Consider the following 19,612-nt stretch of genomic DNA (forward strand, 5'->3'; position numbering starts at 1 on the left):
CTAATTTTTCTGGCCTCTGGTGCTGCACTGTGGCTACAAAACTCAAACAAAAAAAAAAGGCACATAACAGTGATTAAACTGTTAAGAATAGTACTACTTAACACACCACTCATATCTGGTGGCACAGTAGTTTGCACACGCATCTTTTTCCATCTCATGGTTCCGAAAAATTATCTCCGGGTTCCATCGATGCCATACCTGTACTCTATTGTTCAAAAGGATGGCATATGTGGTGTTTCATGCTGTTGTGCCTGTTGAGGGTCGTGGGCCATCGTATAAAAAGGCTGAAGGAGAACGACCTGTACTGGGTGTCCAAACACGTTTTTTGTTCAATATTCCCGGTTCCTCTAAATTATCTCCGGGTTCCTCAAATCAATGCCATATCTGTAATCTATTGTGCAAAAGGATGGCATATGTGGTGTTTCATGCTGTTGTGCCTGTTGAGGGTCGTGGGCCATCGTATAAAAAGGCTGAAGGAGAACGACCTGTACTGGGTGTCCAAACACGTTTTTTGTTCAATATTCCCGGTTCCTCTAAATTATCTCCGGGTTCCTCAAATCAATGCCATATCTGTAATCTATTGTGCAAAAGGATGGCATATGTGGTGTTTCATGCTTTTGTGCCTGTTGAGGGTCGTGGGCCATCGTATAAAAAGGCTGAAGGAGAACGACCTGTACTGGGTGTCCAAGCACGTTTTTGTTCAATATTCCCGGTTCCTCTAAATTATCTCCGGGTTCCTCAAATCAATGCCATATCTGTAATCTATTGTGCAAAAGGATGGCATATGTGGTGTTTCATGCTGTTGTGCCTGTTGAGGGTCGTGGGCCATCGTATAAAAAGGCTGAAGGAGAACGACCTGTACTGGGTGTCCAAGCACGTTTTTTGTTCAATATTCCCGGTTCCTCTAAATTATCTCCGGGTTCCTCAAATCAATGCCATACCTGTAATCTATTGTGCAAAAAGGATGGCATATGTGGTGTTTCATGCTGTTGTGCCTGTTGAGGGTTGTGGGCCATCGTATAAAAAGGCTGAAGGAGAACGACCTGTACTGGGTGTCCAAGCACGTTTTTTGTTCAATATTCCTGGTTCCTCTAAATTATCTCCGGGTTCCTCAAATCAATGCCATACCTGTAATCTATTGTGCAAAATGATAGCATATGTGGTGTTTCATGCTGTTGTGCCTGTTGAGGGTCGTGGGCCATCATATAAAAAGGCTGAAGGAGAACGACCTGTACTTGGTGTCCAAGCACGTGTTTTGTTCAATATTCCCGGTTCCTCTAAATTATCTCAAGGTTCCTCAAATCAATGCCATACCTGTACTCTATTGTGCAGAAGGATGGCATATGTGGTGTTTCATGCTGTTGTGCCTGTTGAGGGTCGTGGGCCATCGTATAAAAAGGCTGAAGGAGAACAACCTATACTGGGTGTCCAAGCACGTTTTTTGTTCAATATTCCCGGTTCCTCTAAATTATCTCCGGGTTCCTCAAATCAATGCCATACCTGTAATCTATTGTGCAAAAGGATGGCATATGTGGTGTTTCATGCTATTGTGCCTGTTGAGGGTCATGGACCATCGTATAAAAAGGCTGAAGGAGAACGACCTGTACTGGGTGTCCAAGCACGTTTTTTGTTCAATATTCCCGGTTCCTCTAAATTATCTCCGGGTTCCTCAAATCAATGCCATATCTGTAATCTATTGTGCAAAAGGATGGCATATGTGGTGTTTCTGCTGTTGTGCCTGTTGAGGGTCGTGGGCCATCGTATAAAAAGGTTGAAGGAGAACGACCTGTACTGGGTGTCCAAGCATGTTTTTTGTTCAATTTCCCGGTTCCTAAAAATTATCTCCGGGTTCCTCAAATCAATGCCATGTCTGTAATCTATTGTGCAAAAGGATGGCATATGTGGTGTTTACTGCTGTTGTTTCTGTTGAGGGTCCGGGACCCTCGTCTAAAAAGGCTGAAGGAGAACAAAGTGTACTGGTTGTCCAAGCATCTTTTTCCATCTCCCAGTTCCTAAAAATTATTTCCGGGTTTCTAAAATGGATGCCATACCTGTACTCTATAGTGCAAAAGGATGGCATATGTGGTGTTTAATGCTGTTGTTTCTGTTGAGGGTCCTGGACCCTCTTATAAAAAGGCTGAAGGAGAACGACCTGTACTGGGTGTCCAAGCATGGTTTTTTGTTCAATTTCCTGGTTCCTAAAATTGATCTCCGGGATCCTAAAATCGATGCCATACCTGTACTCTATTGTTCAAAAGGATGGCATATGTGGTGTTTACTGCTGTTGTTTCTGTTGAGGGTCCGGGACCCTCGTATAAAAAGGCTGAAGGAGAATGAAGTGTACTGGGTGTCCAATCATTTTTTTTGTTCAATTTCCCGGTTCCTAAAAATTATCTCCGGGTTTCTAAAATCAATGCCATACCTGTACTCTATTGTTCAAAAGGATGGCATATGTGCTGTTTCCTGCTGTTGTTTCTGTTGAGGGTCCTGGACCCTCTTATAAAAAGGCTGAAGGAGAACGACCTGTACTGGGTGTACTGTCCAAGCATCTTTTTCCATCTCCCGGTTCCTAAAAATTATCTCCGGGTTCCTAAAATCGATGCCATACCTGTACTGGATTATTCAAAAGGATGGCATATGTGGTGTTTCCTGCTGTTGTTTCTGTTGAGGGTCCTGGACCCTTGTCTAAAAAGGCTGAAGGAGAACGAAGAGTACTGGTTGTCCAAGCATCTTTTTTCATCTCCCGGTTCCTAAAAATTATCTCCAGGTTCCTAAAATGGATGCCATACCTGTACTGGATTGTTCAAAAGGATGGCATATGTGGTGTTTCCTGCTGTTGTTTCTGTTGAGGGTCTGGCACCCTCGTATAAAAAGGCTGAAGGAGAACGAAGTGTACTGGGTGTCCAATCCTGTTTTTTTTTTCAATTTCCTGGTTCCTAAAAATTATCTCTGGGTTCCTAAAATCGATGCCATACCTGTACTCTATCGTGCAAAAGGATGGCATAGGTGGTGTTTCCTGCTGTTGTGTCTGTTGAGGGTCCTGGACCCTCGTCTACAAAGGCGGAAGGAGAACGACCTGTACTGGATGTCAAAGCATCTTTTTCCATCTCCCGGTTCCTAAAAATTATCTCTGGGTTCCTAAAATGGATGCCATACCTGTACTCTATTGTGCAAAAGGATGGCATATGTGGTGTTTCATGCTGTTGTGCCTGTTGAGGGTCGTGGGCCATCGTGTAAAAAGGCTGAAGGAGAACGACCTGTACTGCCTTGCTGCTCCTTTCAGGCAGGCCAGCTCTTTGCATACAGGCCCACAGACTCTGTAACAGATCCCTCTTTTAGGGAGAGGTGCAGCCATAATGCAGGGTCAGAACCTCTGTCTGCAACTGGTATACTTGATTGTGCAAAAGGAAGTAACCTTACCATGGTTCCCTGAACGCACGTCTTGTTGTTATATTTGGTGAGGGTAGTCAGGCAGGCCGTATAGACCTCCCCCGATAGGTGGAGTGAAAGGGATTAAAGTGCTAAGAATAGTACAACTTAACACAACCTAGATACCATGGGTCCCAGACAGCATGTCTTGTTGTTATATTTGGTGAGGGTAATCAGGCAGGCCGTATAGACCTCCCCCGATAGGGGGAGTTACAGGGATTAGAGTGCTAAGAATAGTACTAATATAAACACAACCTAGTTACCATGGGTCCCTGACCGCATGTCTTGTTGTTATATTTTGGTGAGGGTAATCATGCAGGCCATATAGACCTCCCCCGATAGGGTGAGTAACAGGGATTAAAGTGCAAAGAATAGTACTACTTAAAACACAACCTAGTTACCATGGGTGTCAGACCGCATGTCTTATTATTGTATTTTGTTAGGGTAATCATGCAGGCCATATAGACCTCCCCCGATAGGGGGAGTAACAGGGATTAAAGTGCAAAGAATAGTACTACTTAACACAACCTAGTTACCATGGGTCCCAGACCGCATGTCTTATTATTATATTTTGTCAGGGTAATCATGCAGGCCATATACACCTCCCCCGATAGGGGGAGTAACAGGGATTAAAGTGCTAAGAATAGTACTACTTAAAACACAACCTAGTTACCATGGGTCCCAGACCGCATGTCTTATTGTTATATTTTGGTAGGGTAATCATGCAGGCCATATAGGCCTCCCCCAACAGGGGGAGTAACAGGGATTAAAGTGCTAAGAATAGTACTACTTAAAACACAACCTAGTTACCATGGGTCCCAGACCGCATGTCTTATTGTTATATTTTGGTAGGGTAATCATGCAGGCCATATAGACCTCCCCCGATAGGGGGAGTAACAGGGATTAAAGTGCTAAGAATAGTACTACTTAAAACACAACCTAGTTACCATAGGTCCCAGACCGCATGTCTTGTGGTTATATTTGGTGAGGGTAATCAGGCAGGCCGTATAGACCTCCCCCGATAGGGGGAGTAAAAGGGATTAAAGTGCTAAAAATAGTACTAATATAAACACAACCTAGTTAACATGGGTCCCAGACTGCATGTCTTGTTGTTATATTTGGTCAGGATAATCAGGCAGACCGTATAGACCTCCCCGATAGGGGGAGTAAAAGGGATTAAAGTGCAAAGAATAGTACTACTTAACACAACCTAGTTACCATGGGTCCCAGACCGCATGTCTTATTATTATATTTTGTCAGGGTAATCATGCAGGCCATATACACCTCCCCCGATAGGGGGAGTAACAGGGATTAAAGTGCTTAGAATAGTACTACTTAAAACACAACCTAGTTACCATGGGTCCCAGACCGCATGTCTTATTGTTATATTTTGGTAGGGTAATCATGCAGGCCATATAGGCCTCCCCCGACAGGGGGAGTAACAGGGATTAAAGTGCTAAGAATAGTACTACTTAAAGCACAAGCTAGTTACCATGGGTCCCAGACCGCATGTCTTATTATTATATTTTGGTAGGGTAATCATGCAGGCCATATAGACCTCCCCCGATAGGGGGAGTAACAGGGATTAAAGTGCTAAGAATAGTACTACTTAAAACACAACCTAGTTACCATAGGTCCCAGACCGCATGTCTTGTGGTTATATTTGGTGAGGGTAATCAGGCAGGCCGTATAGACCTCCCCCGATAGGGGGAGTAAAAGGGATTAAAGTGCTAAGAATAGTACTAATATAAACACAACCTAGTTAACATGGGTCCCAGACTGCATGTCTTGTTGTTATATTTGGTCAGGATAATCAGGCAGACCGTATAGACCTCCCCGATAGGGTGAGTAACAGGTATTAAACTAATAAGAACAGTACTACTTAACACAACCTAGTTACCATGGGTCCCAGACCGCATGTTTTGTTGTTATACTTTGTCAGGGTAATCAGGCAGGCCGTATAGACCTCCCCCGATAAGGGGAGTTACAGGGATTAAAGTGCTAAGAATAGTACTACTTAACACAACCTAGTTACCATGGGTCCCAGACCGCATGTCTTATTATTATATTTTGTCAGGGTAATCATGCAGGCCATATACACCTCCCCCGATAGGGGGAGTAACAGGGATTAAAGTGCTAAGAATAGTACTACTTAAAACACTACCTAGTTACCATGGGTCCCAGACCGCATGTCTTATTGTTATATTTTGGTAGGGTAATCATGCAGGCCATATAGGCCTCCCCCGACAGGGGGAGTAACAGGGATTAAAGTGCTAAGAATAGTACTACTTAAAACACAACCTAGTTACCATGGGTCCCAGACCGCATGTCTTATTGTTATATTTTGGTAGGGTAATCATGCAGGCCATATAGACCTCCCCCGATAGGGGGAGTAACAGGGATTAAAGTGCTAAGAATAGTACTACTTAAAACACAACCTAGTTACCATAGGTCCCAGACCGCATGTCTTGTGGTTATATTTGGTGAGGGTAATCAGGCAGGCCGTATAGACCTCCCCCGATAGGGGGAGTAAAAGGGATTAAAGTGCTAAGAATAGTACTAATATAAACACAACCTAGTTAACATGGGTCCCAGACTGCATGTCTTGTTGTTATATTTGGTCAGGATAATCAGGCAGACCGTATAGACCTCCCCGATAGGGGGAGTAAAAGGGATTAAAGTGCAAAGAATAGTACTACTTAACACAACCTAGTTACCATGGGTCCCAGACCGCATGTCTTATTATTATATTTAGTCAGGGTAATCATGCAGGCCATATACACCTCCCCCGATAGGGGGAGTAACAGGGATTAAAGTGCTAAGAATAGTACTACTTAAAACACAACCTAGTTACCATGGGTCCCAGACCGCATGTCTTATTGTTATATTTTGGTAGGGTAATCATGCAGGCCATATAGGCCTCCCCCGACAGACCAATCACAGGGATTAAAGTGCTAAGAATAGTACTACTTAAAACACAACCTATTTACCATAGGTCCCAGACCGCATGTCTTGTGGTTATATTTGGTGAGGGTAATCAGGCAGGCCGTATAGACCTCCCCCGATAGGGGGAGTAAAAGGGATTAAAGTGCTAAGAATAGTACTAATATAAACACAACCTAGTTAACATGGGTCCCAGACTGCATGTCTTGTTGTTATATTTTGTCAGGATAATCAGGCAGACCGTATAGACCTCCCCGATAGGGGGAGTAAAAGGGATTAAAGTGCAAAGAATAGTACTACTTAACACAACCTAGTTACCATGGGTCCCAGACCGCATGTCTTATTATTATATTTTGTCAGGGTAATCATGCAGGCCATATACACCTCCCCCGATAGGGGGAGTAACAGGGATTAAAGTGCTTAGAATAGTACTACTTAACACAACCTAGTTACCATGGGTCCCAGGCCGCATATTTTGTTGTTATACTTTGTCAGGGTAATCATGCAGGCCATATACACCTCCCCCAATAGGGGAAGTAACATGGATTAAAGTACTAAGAATAGTAGTACTTAACACAACCTAGTTACCATGGGTCCCAGGCCGCATGTTTTGTTGTTATATTTTGTCAGGGTAATCATGCAGGCCATATAGACCTCCCCCGATAGGGGGAGTAACAGGGATTAAATTGCTAAGAATAGTACTACTTAACACAACCTAGTTACCATGGGTCCCAGACCGCATGTCTTATTATTATATTTTGTCAGGATAATCATGCAGGCCATATATACCTCCCCCGATAGGAGGAGTAACAGGGATTAAAGTGCTAAGAATAGTACTACTTAACACAACCTAGTTACAATGGGTCCCAGACCGCATGTTTTGTTGTTATACTTTGTCAGGGTAATCATGCAGGCCATATACACCTCCCCCAATAGGGGAAGTAACATGGATTAAAGTACTAAGAATAGTACTACTTAACACAACCTAGTTACCATGGGTCCCAGGCCGCATATTTTGTTGTTATACTTTGTCAGGGTAATCATGCAGGCCATATACACCTCCCCCAATAGGGGAAGTAACATGGATTAAAGTACTAAGAATAGTACTACTTAACACAACCTAGTTACCATGGGTCCCAGGCCGCATATTTTGTTGTTATACTTTGTCAGGGTAATCATGCAGGCCATATAGACCTCCCCCGATAGGGGGAGTAACAGGTATTAAACTGCTAAGAACAGTACTACTTAACACAACCTAGTTACCATGGGTCCCAGACCGCATGTCTTATTGTTATATTTTGGTAGGGTAATCATGCAGGCCATATAGGCCTCCCCCGACAGTGGGAGTAACAGGGATTAAAGTGCTAAGAATAGTACTACTTAAAACACAAGCTAGTTACCATGGGTCCCAGACCGCATGTCTTATTATTATATTTTGGTAGGGTAATCATGCAGGCCATATAGACCTCCCCCGATAGGGGGAGTAACAGGGATTAAAGTGCTAAGAATTGTACTACTTAAAACACAACCTAGTTACCATAGGTCCCAGACCGCATGTCTTGTGGTTATATTTGGTGAGGGTAATCAGGCAGGCCGTATAGACCTCCCCCGATAGGGGGAGTAAAAGGGATTAAAGTGCTAAGAATAGTACTAATATAAACACAACCTAGTTAACATGGGTCCCAGACTGCATGTCTTGTTGTTATATTTGGTCAGGATAATCAGGCAGACCGTATAGACCTCCCCGATAGGGTGAGTAACAGGTATTAAACTAATAAGAACAGTACTACTTAACACAACCTAGTTACCATGGGTCCCAGACCGCATGTTTTGTTGTTATACTTTGTCAGGGTAATCATGCAGGCCATATAGACCTACACAGATAGGGGGAGTAACAGGGATTAAAGTGCTAAGAATAGTACTAATATAAACAAAACCTATTTACCATGGGTCCCAACCGCATGTCTTGTGATACTTTGTCAGGGTAATCGTGCAGGCCATATAGACCTCCCCCGATAGGGGGAGTTACAGGGATTAAAGTGCTAAGAATAGTACTACTTAACACAACCTAGTTACCATGGGTCCCAGACTGCATATTTAATTATTATACTTTGTCAGGGTAATTATATATCTAACAAATCTATCTATTAATCTTCTATCGATTCTATCTAACTATCAATCTATGTATATCTATCTATCAAATCTATCTCGTGTCCGGACTGTTTTGAGACAGCCACTTGTGTTTTTGACAAATTTGAAGTAGGAGGACAGACCAATCACAGGGATTAAACTGCTAAGACTAGTACTACTTAAGACAACCTAGTTATACCAGTACCACCATGGGTCCCAGACCGCATGTTTGGTTGTTATACTTTGTCAGGGTAATCATGCAGGCCATATAGACCTCCCCCGATAGGGGGAGTTACAGGGATGAAAGTGCTAAGAATAGTACTACTTAACACAACCTAGTTACCATGGGTCCCAGGCCGCATGTTTTGTTGTTATATTTTGTCAGGGTAATCATGCAGGCCATATAGACCTCCCCCGATAGGGGGAGTAACAGGGATTAAATTGCTAAGAATAGTACTACTTAACACAACCTAGTTACCATGGGTCCCAGACCGCATGTCTTATTATTATATTTTGTCAGGATAATCATGCAGGCCATATATACCTCCCCCGATAGGAGGAGTAACAGGGATTAAAGTGCTAAGAATAGTACTACTTAACACAACCTAGTTACAATGGGTCCCAGACCGCATGTTTTGTTGTTATACTTTGTCAGGGTAATCATGCAGGCCATATACACCTCCCCCAATAGGGGAAGTAACATGGATTAAAGTACTAAGAATAGTACTACTTAACACAACCTAGTTACCATGGGTCCCAGGCCGCATATTTTGTTGTTATACTTTGTCAGGGTAATCATGCAGGCCATATAGACCTCCCCCGATAGGGGGAGTAACAGGTATTAAACTGCTAAGAACAGTACTACTTAACACAACCTAGTTACCATGGGTCCCAGACCGCATGTCTTGTTGTTATACTTTGTCAGGGTAATCATGCAGGCCATATAGACCTCCCCCGATAGGCGGAGTAACAGGTATTAAACTGCTAAGAACAGTACTCCTAGGTCTATAGATCAAATAAATTTATTGTGGTAACTTTAATTAAATCAAAAACACTAATTATTCCCGAGGGAATAAATGATATGGAGAGAAGACTTGAAATAATAGGAATATTAAAATATAACTTTTATTGGGTTTAAATAAAATAGGAAAAAATTATTAAAACCACACTTAGGTACCGACTGTATAAGTTAAATCTAATCAATATAAGTGAAAAATCTTTGTGATTACCACTACTAATGACCACTACTGTAATCAATATTACAAAGGGTAAAAAAGTTGCCTTGTAATTATAATTGCACAATATTATAATGCACTATCCAGTGCATCTGTAGGGTATAAATAAGTATACCTTATGTAGAGATTATATTATGGCAATTGGTTATATCCCTTATCAGAGGTATCTCCTCGATATATTGTTTTTATAATAGCACAGATAATGTTGCTATCAAATATTAGCAGATCTGCTGGAATAGCAGTTATTTAAATTAAAACTGATTTATTATAGATTTACTAAATCAGTATATTAATTGTTCTTAATGTGTTTGCTTGTGTGTTAGTAGAGATGATAATTCTTAAATAATTCAAGTAGTCTAGTTAGTTTCAATGTTCAGTGTGTTTAGTGCACTTTAGTTATGCAACGGCAGGATAAAGTGACCTTAGTTGATTTATCATGCTGGATCGGTTATACTTCTATGATGACCAAGATATTAGGTAAATTTGAATAGGGAGCTGTAAATTAAAGCGCCATTGGTTATCTCCTTAGAACTAATAATAGCTTCTAGATAAATACAGTAATTGACTTCTGACCATGTAGTCATATATCATATCTAAGCTTCAGTGTTAGCTGCTCGATAGTGGCCGTATGTGGCAATAATAAACAACATATGATAGGTGTTCTTAGGTTGTAATAAGTGTTACTCACTGTACACCGTAAATTTGAGCATTAGTTAAGATATTTGTGCAATGCCACAGTTTGTTGATTAAATTGCAACTGAAGTCACCATTAATAGGTTAAGCTAAGTTAAGATTGTAGCCTCTCAGTCACTTGCCCTGTGCTGTTATACACACAACTGTCATATACGCAAGTCAGAAGTGACACCACACCAACGGGATTTGCTGTATAATATAACCAGCAAGCGACAATGCCGCCGCAATCTGAATTAGAATATTAGCTTGAGTTAATTATTGCATGCACTCTGAGACTCATTCATACCCCCACCTACGAGTATAAGCTATGTGGATTATGTATCAGCGCATCTCCCTATATACGGGACATCCGCTTCCACACAACTCCAGCTGGGGATTTGTGCTGCACTTGGTCAGAGTAAGGGTTACTCGCTAAGTATAACTGACCGTGGCATGTACAAGTTTATGTTTGATATTGGTATACAAAAACTTATTCATCGATCGTATGTCAGGCTATTAGGTTGTGAAGCTATAATGCTCCGTTGTAGCCGCATAAGGTTATACCAGAGGTTATTGTTACAATGTTGATACAATGTCAATTAATACTACCCAAGACTCACACACTGAAGCTTTAGAAGCAAGTCTGCTCTATAGGAGATAACCGCTTGGTCTAAGGATTGTTACCACAAACACAGAACAGTTATTACTAACAGAGATTCACACACTGTAGCTTGTGAAGCAGATCTGCTATGTAGGAGATAACCGCTTGGTCTAAGGATTGTTACCACAAACACAGAACAGTTATTACTAACAGAGACTCACACACTGAAGCTTTAGAAGCAAGTCTGCTCTATAGGAGATAACCGCTTGGTCTAAGGATTGTTACCACAAACACAGAACAGTTATTACTAACAGAGATTCACACACTGAAGCTTTAGAAGCAAGTCTGCTCTATAGGAGATAACCGCTTGGTCTAAGGATTGTTACCACAAACACAGAACAGTTATTACTAACAGAGATTCACACACTGAAGCTTTAGAAGCAGATCTGCTATGTAGGAGATAACCGCTTGGTCTAAGGATTGTTACCACAAACACAGAACAGTTATTACTAACAGAGATTCACACACTGAAGCTTTAGAAGCAAGTCTGCTCTATAGGAGATAACCGCTTGGTCTAAGGATTGTTACCACAAACACAGAACAGTTATTACTAACAGAGATTCACACACTGAAGCTTTAGAAGCAAGTCTGCTCTATAGGAGATAACCGCTTGGTCTAAGGATTGTTACCACAAACACAGAACAGTTATTACTAACAGAGATTCACACACTGAAGCTTTAGAAGCAAGTCTGCTCTATAGGAGATAACCGCTTGGTCTAAGGATTGTTACCACAAACACAGAACAGTTATTACTAACAGAGATTCACACACTGAAGCTTTAGAAGCAAGTCTGCTATGTAGGAGATAACCGCTTGGTCTAAGGATTGTTACCACAAACACAGAACAGTTATTACTAACAGAGATTCACACACTGAAGCTTTAGAAGCAAGTCTGCTCTATAGGAGATAACCGCTTGGTCTAAGGATTGTTACCACAAACACAGAACAGTTATTACTAACAGAGATTCACACACTGAAGCTTTAGAAGCAAGTCTGCTCTATAGGAGATAACCGCTTGGTCTAAGGATTGTTACCACAAACACAGAACAGTTATTACTAACAGAGACTCACACACTGAAGCTTTAGAAGCAAGTCTGCTCTATAGGAGATAACCGCTTGGTCTAAGGATTGTTACCACAAACACAGAACAGTTATTACTAACAGAGATTCACACACTGAAGCTTTAGAAGCAAGTCTGCTCTATAGGAGATAACCGCTTGGTCTAAGGATTGTTACCACAAACACAGAACAGTTATTACTAACAGAGACTCACACACTGAAGCTTTAGAAGCAAGTCTGCTCTATAGGAGATAACCGCTTGGTCTAAGGATTGTTACCACAAACACAGAACAGTTATTACTAACAGAGACTCACACACTGAAGCTTTAGAAGCAAGTCTGCTATGTAGGAGATAACCGCTTGGTCTAAGGATTGTTACCACAAACAGAACAGTTATTACTAACAGAGATTCACACACTGAAGCTTTAGAAGCAAGTCTGCTCTATAGGAGATAACCGCTTGGTCTAAGGATTGTTACCACAAACACAGAACAGTTATTACTAACAGAGATTCACACACTGAAGCTTTAGAAGCAGATCTGCTATGTAGGAGATAACCGCTTGGTCTAAGGATTGTTACCACAAACAGAACAGTTATTACTAACAGAGATTCACACACTGTAGCTTGTGAAGCAGATCTGCTATGTAGGAGATAACCGCTTGGTCTAAGGATTGTTACCACAAACAGAACAGTTATTACTAACAGAGATTCACACACTGTAGCTTGTGAAGCAGATCTGCTATGTAGGAGATGACCGCACAGATATAGTGGGTATTACCGAAGTGGTTTAGCACATATTAAATCATAAAGTAAGCGAATAGTTAGATGACTACAGTAAATTTCGGTAGCCTAAGGCTGTCTAAAAACACAGGAGCTCCTAGGACTCCTCACCATTGCCCTATCGTCCCTCGGGTGTGTGAAACAGTGTGTGAGTCTCTGTTAGTAATAACTGTTCTGTTTGTGGTAACAATCCTTAGACCAAGCGGTTATCTCCTATAGAGCAGACTTGCTTCTAAAGCTTCAGTGTGTGAATCTCTGTTAGTAATAACTGTTCTGTTTGTGGTAACAATCCTTAAACCAAGCGGTTATCTCCTATAGAGCAGACTTGCTTCTAAAGCTTCAGTGTGTGAGTCTCTGTTAGTAATAACTGTTCTGTTTGTGGTAACAATCCTTAGACCAAGCGGTTATCTCCTATAGAGCAGACTTGCTTCTAAAGCTTCAGTGTGTGAGTCTCGGGTAGTAATAACTGTTCTGTGTTTGTGGTAACAATCCTTAGACCAAGCGGTTATCTCCTATAGAGCAGATCTGCTTCTAAAGCTTCAGTGTGTGAGTCTCTGTTAGTAATAACTGTTCTGTGTTTGTGGTAACAATCCTTAGACCAAGCGGTTATCTCCTATAGAGCAGACTTGCTTCTAAAGCTTCAGTGTGTGAATCTCTGTTAGTAATAACTGTTCTGTGTTTGTGGTAACAATCCTTAGACCAAGCGGTTATCTCCTATAGAGCAGACTTGCTTCTAAAGCTTCAGTGTGTGAATCTCTGTTAGTAATAACTGTTCTGTGTTTGTGGTAACAATCCTTAGACCAAGCGGTTATCTCCTATAGAGCAGACTTGCTTCTAAAGCTTCAGTGTGTGAGTCTCGGGTAGTAATAACTGTTCTGTGTTTGTGGTAACAATCCTTAGACCAAGCGGTTATCTCCTACATAGCAGACTTGCTTCTAAAGCTTCAGTGTGTGAGTCTCTGTTAGTAATAACTGTTCTGTGTTTGTGGTAACAATCCTTAGACCAAGCGGTTATCTCCTATAGAGCAGACTTGCTTCTAAAGCTTCAGTGTGTGAGTCTCTGTTAGTAATAACTGTTCTGTGTTTGTGGTAACAATCCTTAGACCAAGCGGTTATCTCCTATAGAGCAGACTTGCTTCTAAAGCTTCAGTGTGTGAGTCTCTGTTAGTAATAACTGTTCTGTGTTTGTGGTAACAATCCTTAGACCAAGCGGTTATCTCCTATAGAGCAGACTTGCTTCTAAAGCTTCAGTGTGTGAATCTCTGTTAGTAATAACTGTTCTGTGTTTGTGGTAACAATCCTTAGACCAAGCGGTTATCTCCTATAGAGCAGACTTGCTTCTAAAGCTTCAGTGTGTGAGTCTCTGTTAGTAATAACTGTTCTGTGTTTGTGGTAACAATCCTTAGACCAAGCGGTTATCTCCTATAGAGCAGACTTGCTTCTAAAGCTTCAGTGTGTGAATCTCTGTTAGTAATAACTGTTCTGTTTGTGGTAACAATCCTTAGACCAAGCGGTTATCTCCTATAGAGCAGACTTGCTTCTAAAGCTTCAGTGTGTGAGTCTCTGTTAGTAATAACTGTTCTGTGTTTGTGGTAACAATCCTTAGACCAAGCGGTTATCTCCTACATAGCAGATCTGCTTCACAAGCTACAGTGTGTGAATCTCTGTTAGTAATAACTGTTCTGTGTTTGTGGTAACAATCCTTAGACCAAGCGGTTATCTCCTACATAGCAGATCTGCTTCACAAGCTACAGTGTGTGAATCTCTGTTAGTAATAACTGTTCTGTTTGTGGTAACAATCCTTAGACCAAGCGGTTATCTCCTATAGAGCAGACTTGCTTCACAAGCTACAGTGTGTGAATCTCTGTTAGTAATAACTGTTCTGTGTTTGTGGTAACAATCCTTAGACCAAGCGGTTATCTCCTACATAGCAGACTTGCTTCTAAAGCTTCAGTGTGTGAATCTCTGTTAGTAATAACTGTTCTGTGTTTGTGGTAACAATCCTTAGACCAAGCGGTTATCTCCTATAGAGCAGACTTGCTTCTAAAGCTTCAGTGTGTGAATCTCTGTTAGTAATAACTGTTCTGTGTTTGTGGTAACAATCCTTAGACCAAGCGGTTATCTCCTATAGAGCAGACTTGCTTCTAAAGCTTCAGTGTGTGAATCTCTGTTAGTAATAACTGTTCTGTGTTTGTGGTAACAATCCTTAGACCAAGCGGTTATCTCCTATAGAGCAGACTTGCTTCTAAAGCTTCAGTGTGTGAATCTCTGTTAGTAATAACTGTTCTGTGTTTGTGGTAACAATCCTTAGACCAAGCGGTTATCTCCTATAGAGCAGACTTGCTTCTAAAGCTTCAGTGTGTGAATCTCTGTTAGTAATAACTGTTCTGTGTTTGTGGTAACAATCCTTAGACCAAGCGGTTATCTCCTATAGAGCAGACTTGCTTCTAAAGCTTCAGTGTGTGAATCTCTGTTAGTAATAACTGTTCTGTGTTTGTGGTAACAATCCTTAGACCAAGCGGTTATCTCCTATAGAGCAGACTTGCTTCTAAAGCTTCAGTGTGTGAATCTCTGTTAGTAATAACTGTTCTGTGTTTGTGGTAACAATCCTTAGACCAAGCGGTTATCTCCTATAGAGCAGACTTGCTTCTAAAGCTTCAGTGTGTGAGTCTCTGTTAGTAATAACTGTTCTGTGTTTGTGGTAACAATCCTTAGACCAAGCGGTTATCTCCTATAGAGCAGACTTGCTTCTAAAGCTTCAGTGTGTGAATCTCTGTTAGTAATAACTGTTCTGTGTTTGTGGTAACAATCCTTAGACCAAGCGGTTATCTCCTATAGAGCAGACTTGCTTCTAAAGCTTCAGTGTGTGAGTCTTGGGTAGTATTAATTGACATTGTATCAACATTGTAACAATAACCTCTGGTATAACCTTATGCGGCTACAACGGAGCATTATAGCTTCACAACCTAATAGCCTGACATACGATCGATGAATAAGTTTTTGTATACCAATATCAAACATAAACTTGTACATGCCACGGTCAGTTATACTTAGCGAGTAACCCTTACTCTGACCAAGTGCAGCACAAATCCCCAGCTGGAGTTGTGTGGAAGCGGATGTCCCGTATATAGGGAGATGCGCTGATACATAATCCACATAGCTTATACTCGTAGGTGCGGGTATGAATGAGTCTCAGAGTGCATGCAATAATTAACTCAAGCTAATATTCTAACTCAGATTGCGGCGGCATTGTCGCTTGCTGGTTATATTATACAGCGAATCCTGTTGGTGTGGTGTCACTTCTGACTTGCGTATATGACAGTTGTGTGTATAACAGCACAGGGCAAGTGACTGAGAGGCTACAATCTTAACTTAGCTTAACCTATTAATGGTGACTTCAGTTGCAATTTAATCAACAAACTGTGGCATTGCACAAATATCTTAACTAATGCTCAAATTTACGGTGTACAGTGAGTAACACTTATTACAACCTAAGAACACCTATCATATGTTGTTTATTATTGCCACATACGGCCACTATCGAGCAGCTAACACTGAAGCTTAGATATGATATATGACTACATGGTCAGAAGTCAATTACTGTATTTATCTAGAAGCTATTATTAGTTCTAAGGAGATAACCAATGGCGCTTTAATTTACAGCTCCCTATTCAAATTTACCTAATATCTTGGTCATCATAGAAGTATAACCGATCCAGCATGATAAATCAACTAAGGTCACTTTATCCTGCCGTTGCATAACTAAAGTGCACTAAACACACTGAACATTGAAACTAACTAGACTACTTGAATTATTTAAGAATTATCATCTCTACTAACACACAAGCAAACACATTAAGAACAATTAATATACTGATTTAGTAAATCTATAATAAATCAGTTTTAATTTAAATAACTGCTATTCCAGCAGATCTGCTAATATTTGATAGCAACATTATCTGTGCTATTATAAAAACAATATATCGAGGAGATACCTCTGATAAGGGATATAACCAATTGCCATAATATAATCTCTACATAAGGTATACTTATTTATACCCTACAGATGCACTGGATAGTGCATTATAATATTGTGCAATTATAATTACAAGGCAACTTTTTTACCCTTTGTAATATTGATTACAGTAGTGGTCATTAGTAGTGGTAATCACAAAGATTTTTCACTAATATTGGTTAGATTTAACTTATACAGTCGGTACCTAAGTGTGGTTTTAATAAATTTTTCCTATTTTATTTAAACCCAATAAAAGTTATATTTTAATATTCCTATCATTTCAAGTCTTCTCTCCATATCATTTATTCCCTCGGGAATAATTAGTGTTTTTGATTTAATTAAAGTTACCACAATAAATTTATTTGATCTATAGACCTAGGAGTGCTATAAGTGTATACTTTTTCTTTTGGTTTGCAATTTAGTGTCTTTACACAGCACCTACACCCTGCCACATTATGGCTTACTAAAAGGTAAATAGGTCTTTCCATTCTTAGTAGTGCCATTGGTTCCCCTCCAACTCTTAAGAACAGTACTACTTAACACAACCTAGTTACCATGGGTCCCAGACCGCATGTTTTGTTGTTATACTTTGTCAGGGTAATCATGCATACCATATAGACCTCCCCCGATAGGGGGAGTAACAGGGATTAAAGTGCTAACAATAGTACTACTTAACACAACCTAGTTACCATGGGTCCCAGACCGCATGTTTTATTATTATACTTTTTCAGGGTAATTATATATCTATCAAATCTATCTATCTTCTATCGATTCTATCTAACTATCAATCTATGTATATCTATCTATCAAATCTATCTATCTCGTGGCTGGACTGTTTTGAGACAGCCACTTATGTTTAGGACAAATTTGAAGTAGGAGGACAGACCAATCATCTTCTTCCATCTCCCTGTTCCAAAAATGCAGGCCATATAGACCTCCCCCGATAGGGGGAGTAACAGGTTGTAGTAAACTGCTAAGAATAGTACTACTTAACACACCACGGGTCCCAGACCGCATGTCTTATTGTTATACTCTGTCAGGGAAATTATATATCTTTCAAATCTATCTATTTATCTATCAAATCTATCTAACTATCAATCGTATCTATCAAATGTATATTGCATCTATTGATCGATGTAATTCGTATCTATCAAATGTATATTGCATCTTTTGATCTATGTAATTCGTATCTATCAAATGTATATTGCATCTTTTGATCTATGTAATTCGTATCTATCAAATGTATATTGCATCTATTGATCTATGTAATTCGTATCTATCAAATGTATATTGCATCTATTGATCTATGTAATTTGTATCTATCATATGTATATTGCATCTATTGAGCTATGTAATCTATGTATCTATCTATCTATCAAATCTATCTATCTCGTGGTTGTGCAAATGGACTGTTTGCGGTTGTTTGCGGTGCGTTACATGAAGAGTTTGGTCTGTCACTGTGAAGCGGGCGTAACCCTTACACTACCTGATCGATACAACATCATAACTGATGTTTTAAAGCACGTTATTCCAAACAATTTAGGAATGTTAGGTGATTTAGGCCCTTTATGGGTTAAAAGCAGACTCTGCATCAACTATGTAATTTTCCATGGGAGTTTTGCCATGGATCCCCCTCCGGCATGCCACAGTCCAGGTGTTAGTCCCCTTGGAACAACTTTTCCATCCCTATTGTGGCCAGAAAGAGTCCTTGTAGGTTTTAAAGTTCACCTGCCTATTGAAGTCAATGGCGGTTTGCACGGTTCGCCGGTTCGCGAACAGTAGCGGAAGTTCGAGTCCGCCGTTAGCGAACCGAAATTTTTAAGTTTGCGACATCACTAGACATCAGCAGGGCAACAATGCAAATGCTATAGATGTAAGGCAGAAAGTGCAGATATTATGCATTGTCTGTGGAACTGCCCGAAAATCAATATTGGGGGAAAGTGAATTATTGGTTGAATAAATGTGTATGTGCTAGGTTCTCTCTCCAATACATATCTTTCTTCTCTATGACGATTGCAAGTATAAAGGCATTTTTTTTCTAAATGGTTGAATATAATAAAGGAAAGGCCCTTGACAGCTCAGATTCAATTAGTGTACCCCCTACAGAATACTCCAGAGTTTATACTTCTTATACTAAACAATATTCTCCCATAACAATGGATGATAAGCAGATAGGTGCCCTTTATATGGTGAAGTCAGGGTAGGGTTAGGGTTGGGATAGGGGTGGGGGTGTGTGTTTTTGTGTGTGTTTTGTTTTGTTTTCTATACATGTATTGTGAAGATGAGAAGTAACTGGTAGTATATATGAAGATTTACGCACAGTTAAGTTTGTAAATTCAAATAAGCGATTTTGAAGTTTAAACATTTAAGCGAGGTTGCTTGGAGGCATTTAGAAACATTACTGGTGCAGTGATATCTGAGGGCTGGTGGAGCTGTGCTCCCAAGTGAAAGTATATCATTCATTCTTGGTACATGTATTTATCAACTGATATTAAGTCAAAGTGGTTTAAGATAACGGAAACTAATAATGTTAAAATGCATCTAAGAACGTTATTGCATGTAATACGACTGTGAGAGTTAGGAAACAATATTAGACTTAGTCACTTTGTTTTGTATTTATGAATCTGTACCTTTCTATTGATGCGTAAGCTGTAAGACATCTAGAAAGCATATTTTTGTGTTACTGTATA

The sequence above is a fragment of the Bombina bombina genome, chromosome 6 (genome assembly GCF_027579735.1).
Source record: "Bombina bombina isolate aBomBom1 chromosome 6, aBomBom1.pri, whole genome shotgun sequence".
NCBI lineage: Eukaryota > Metazoa > Chordata > Amphibia > Anura > Bombinatoridae > Bombina > Bombina bombina.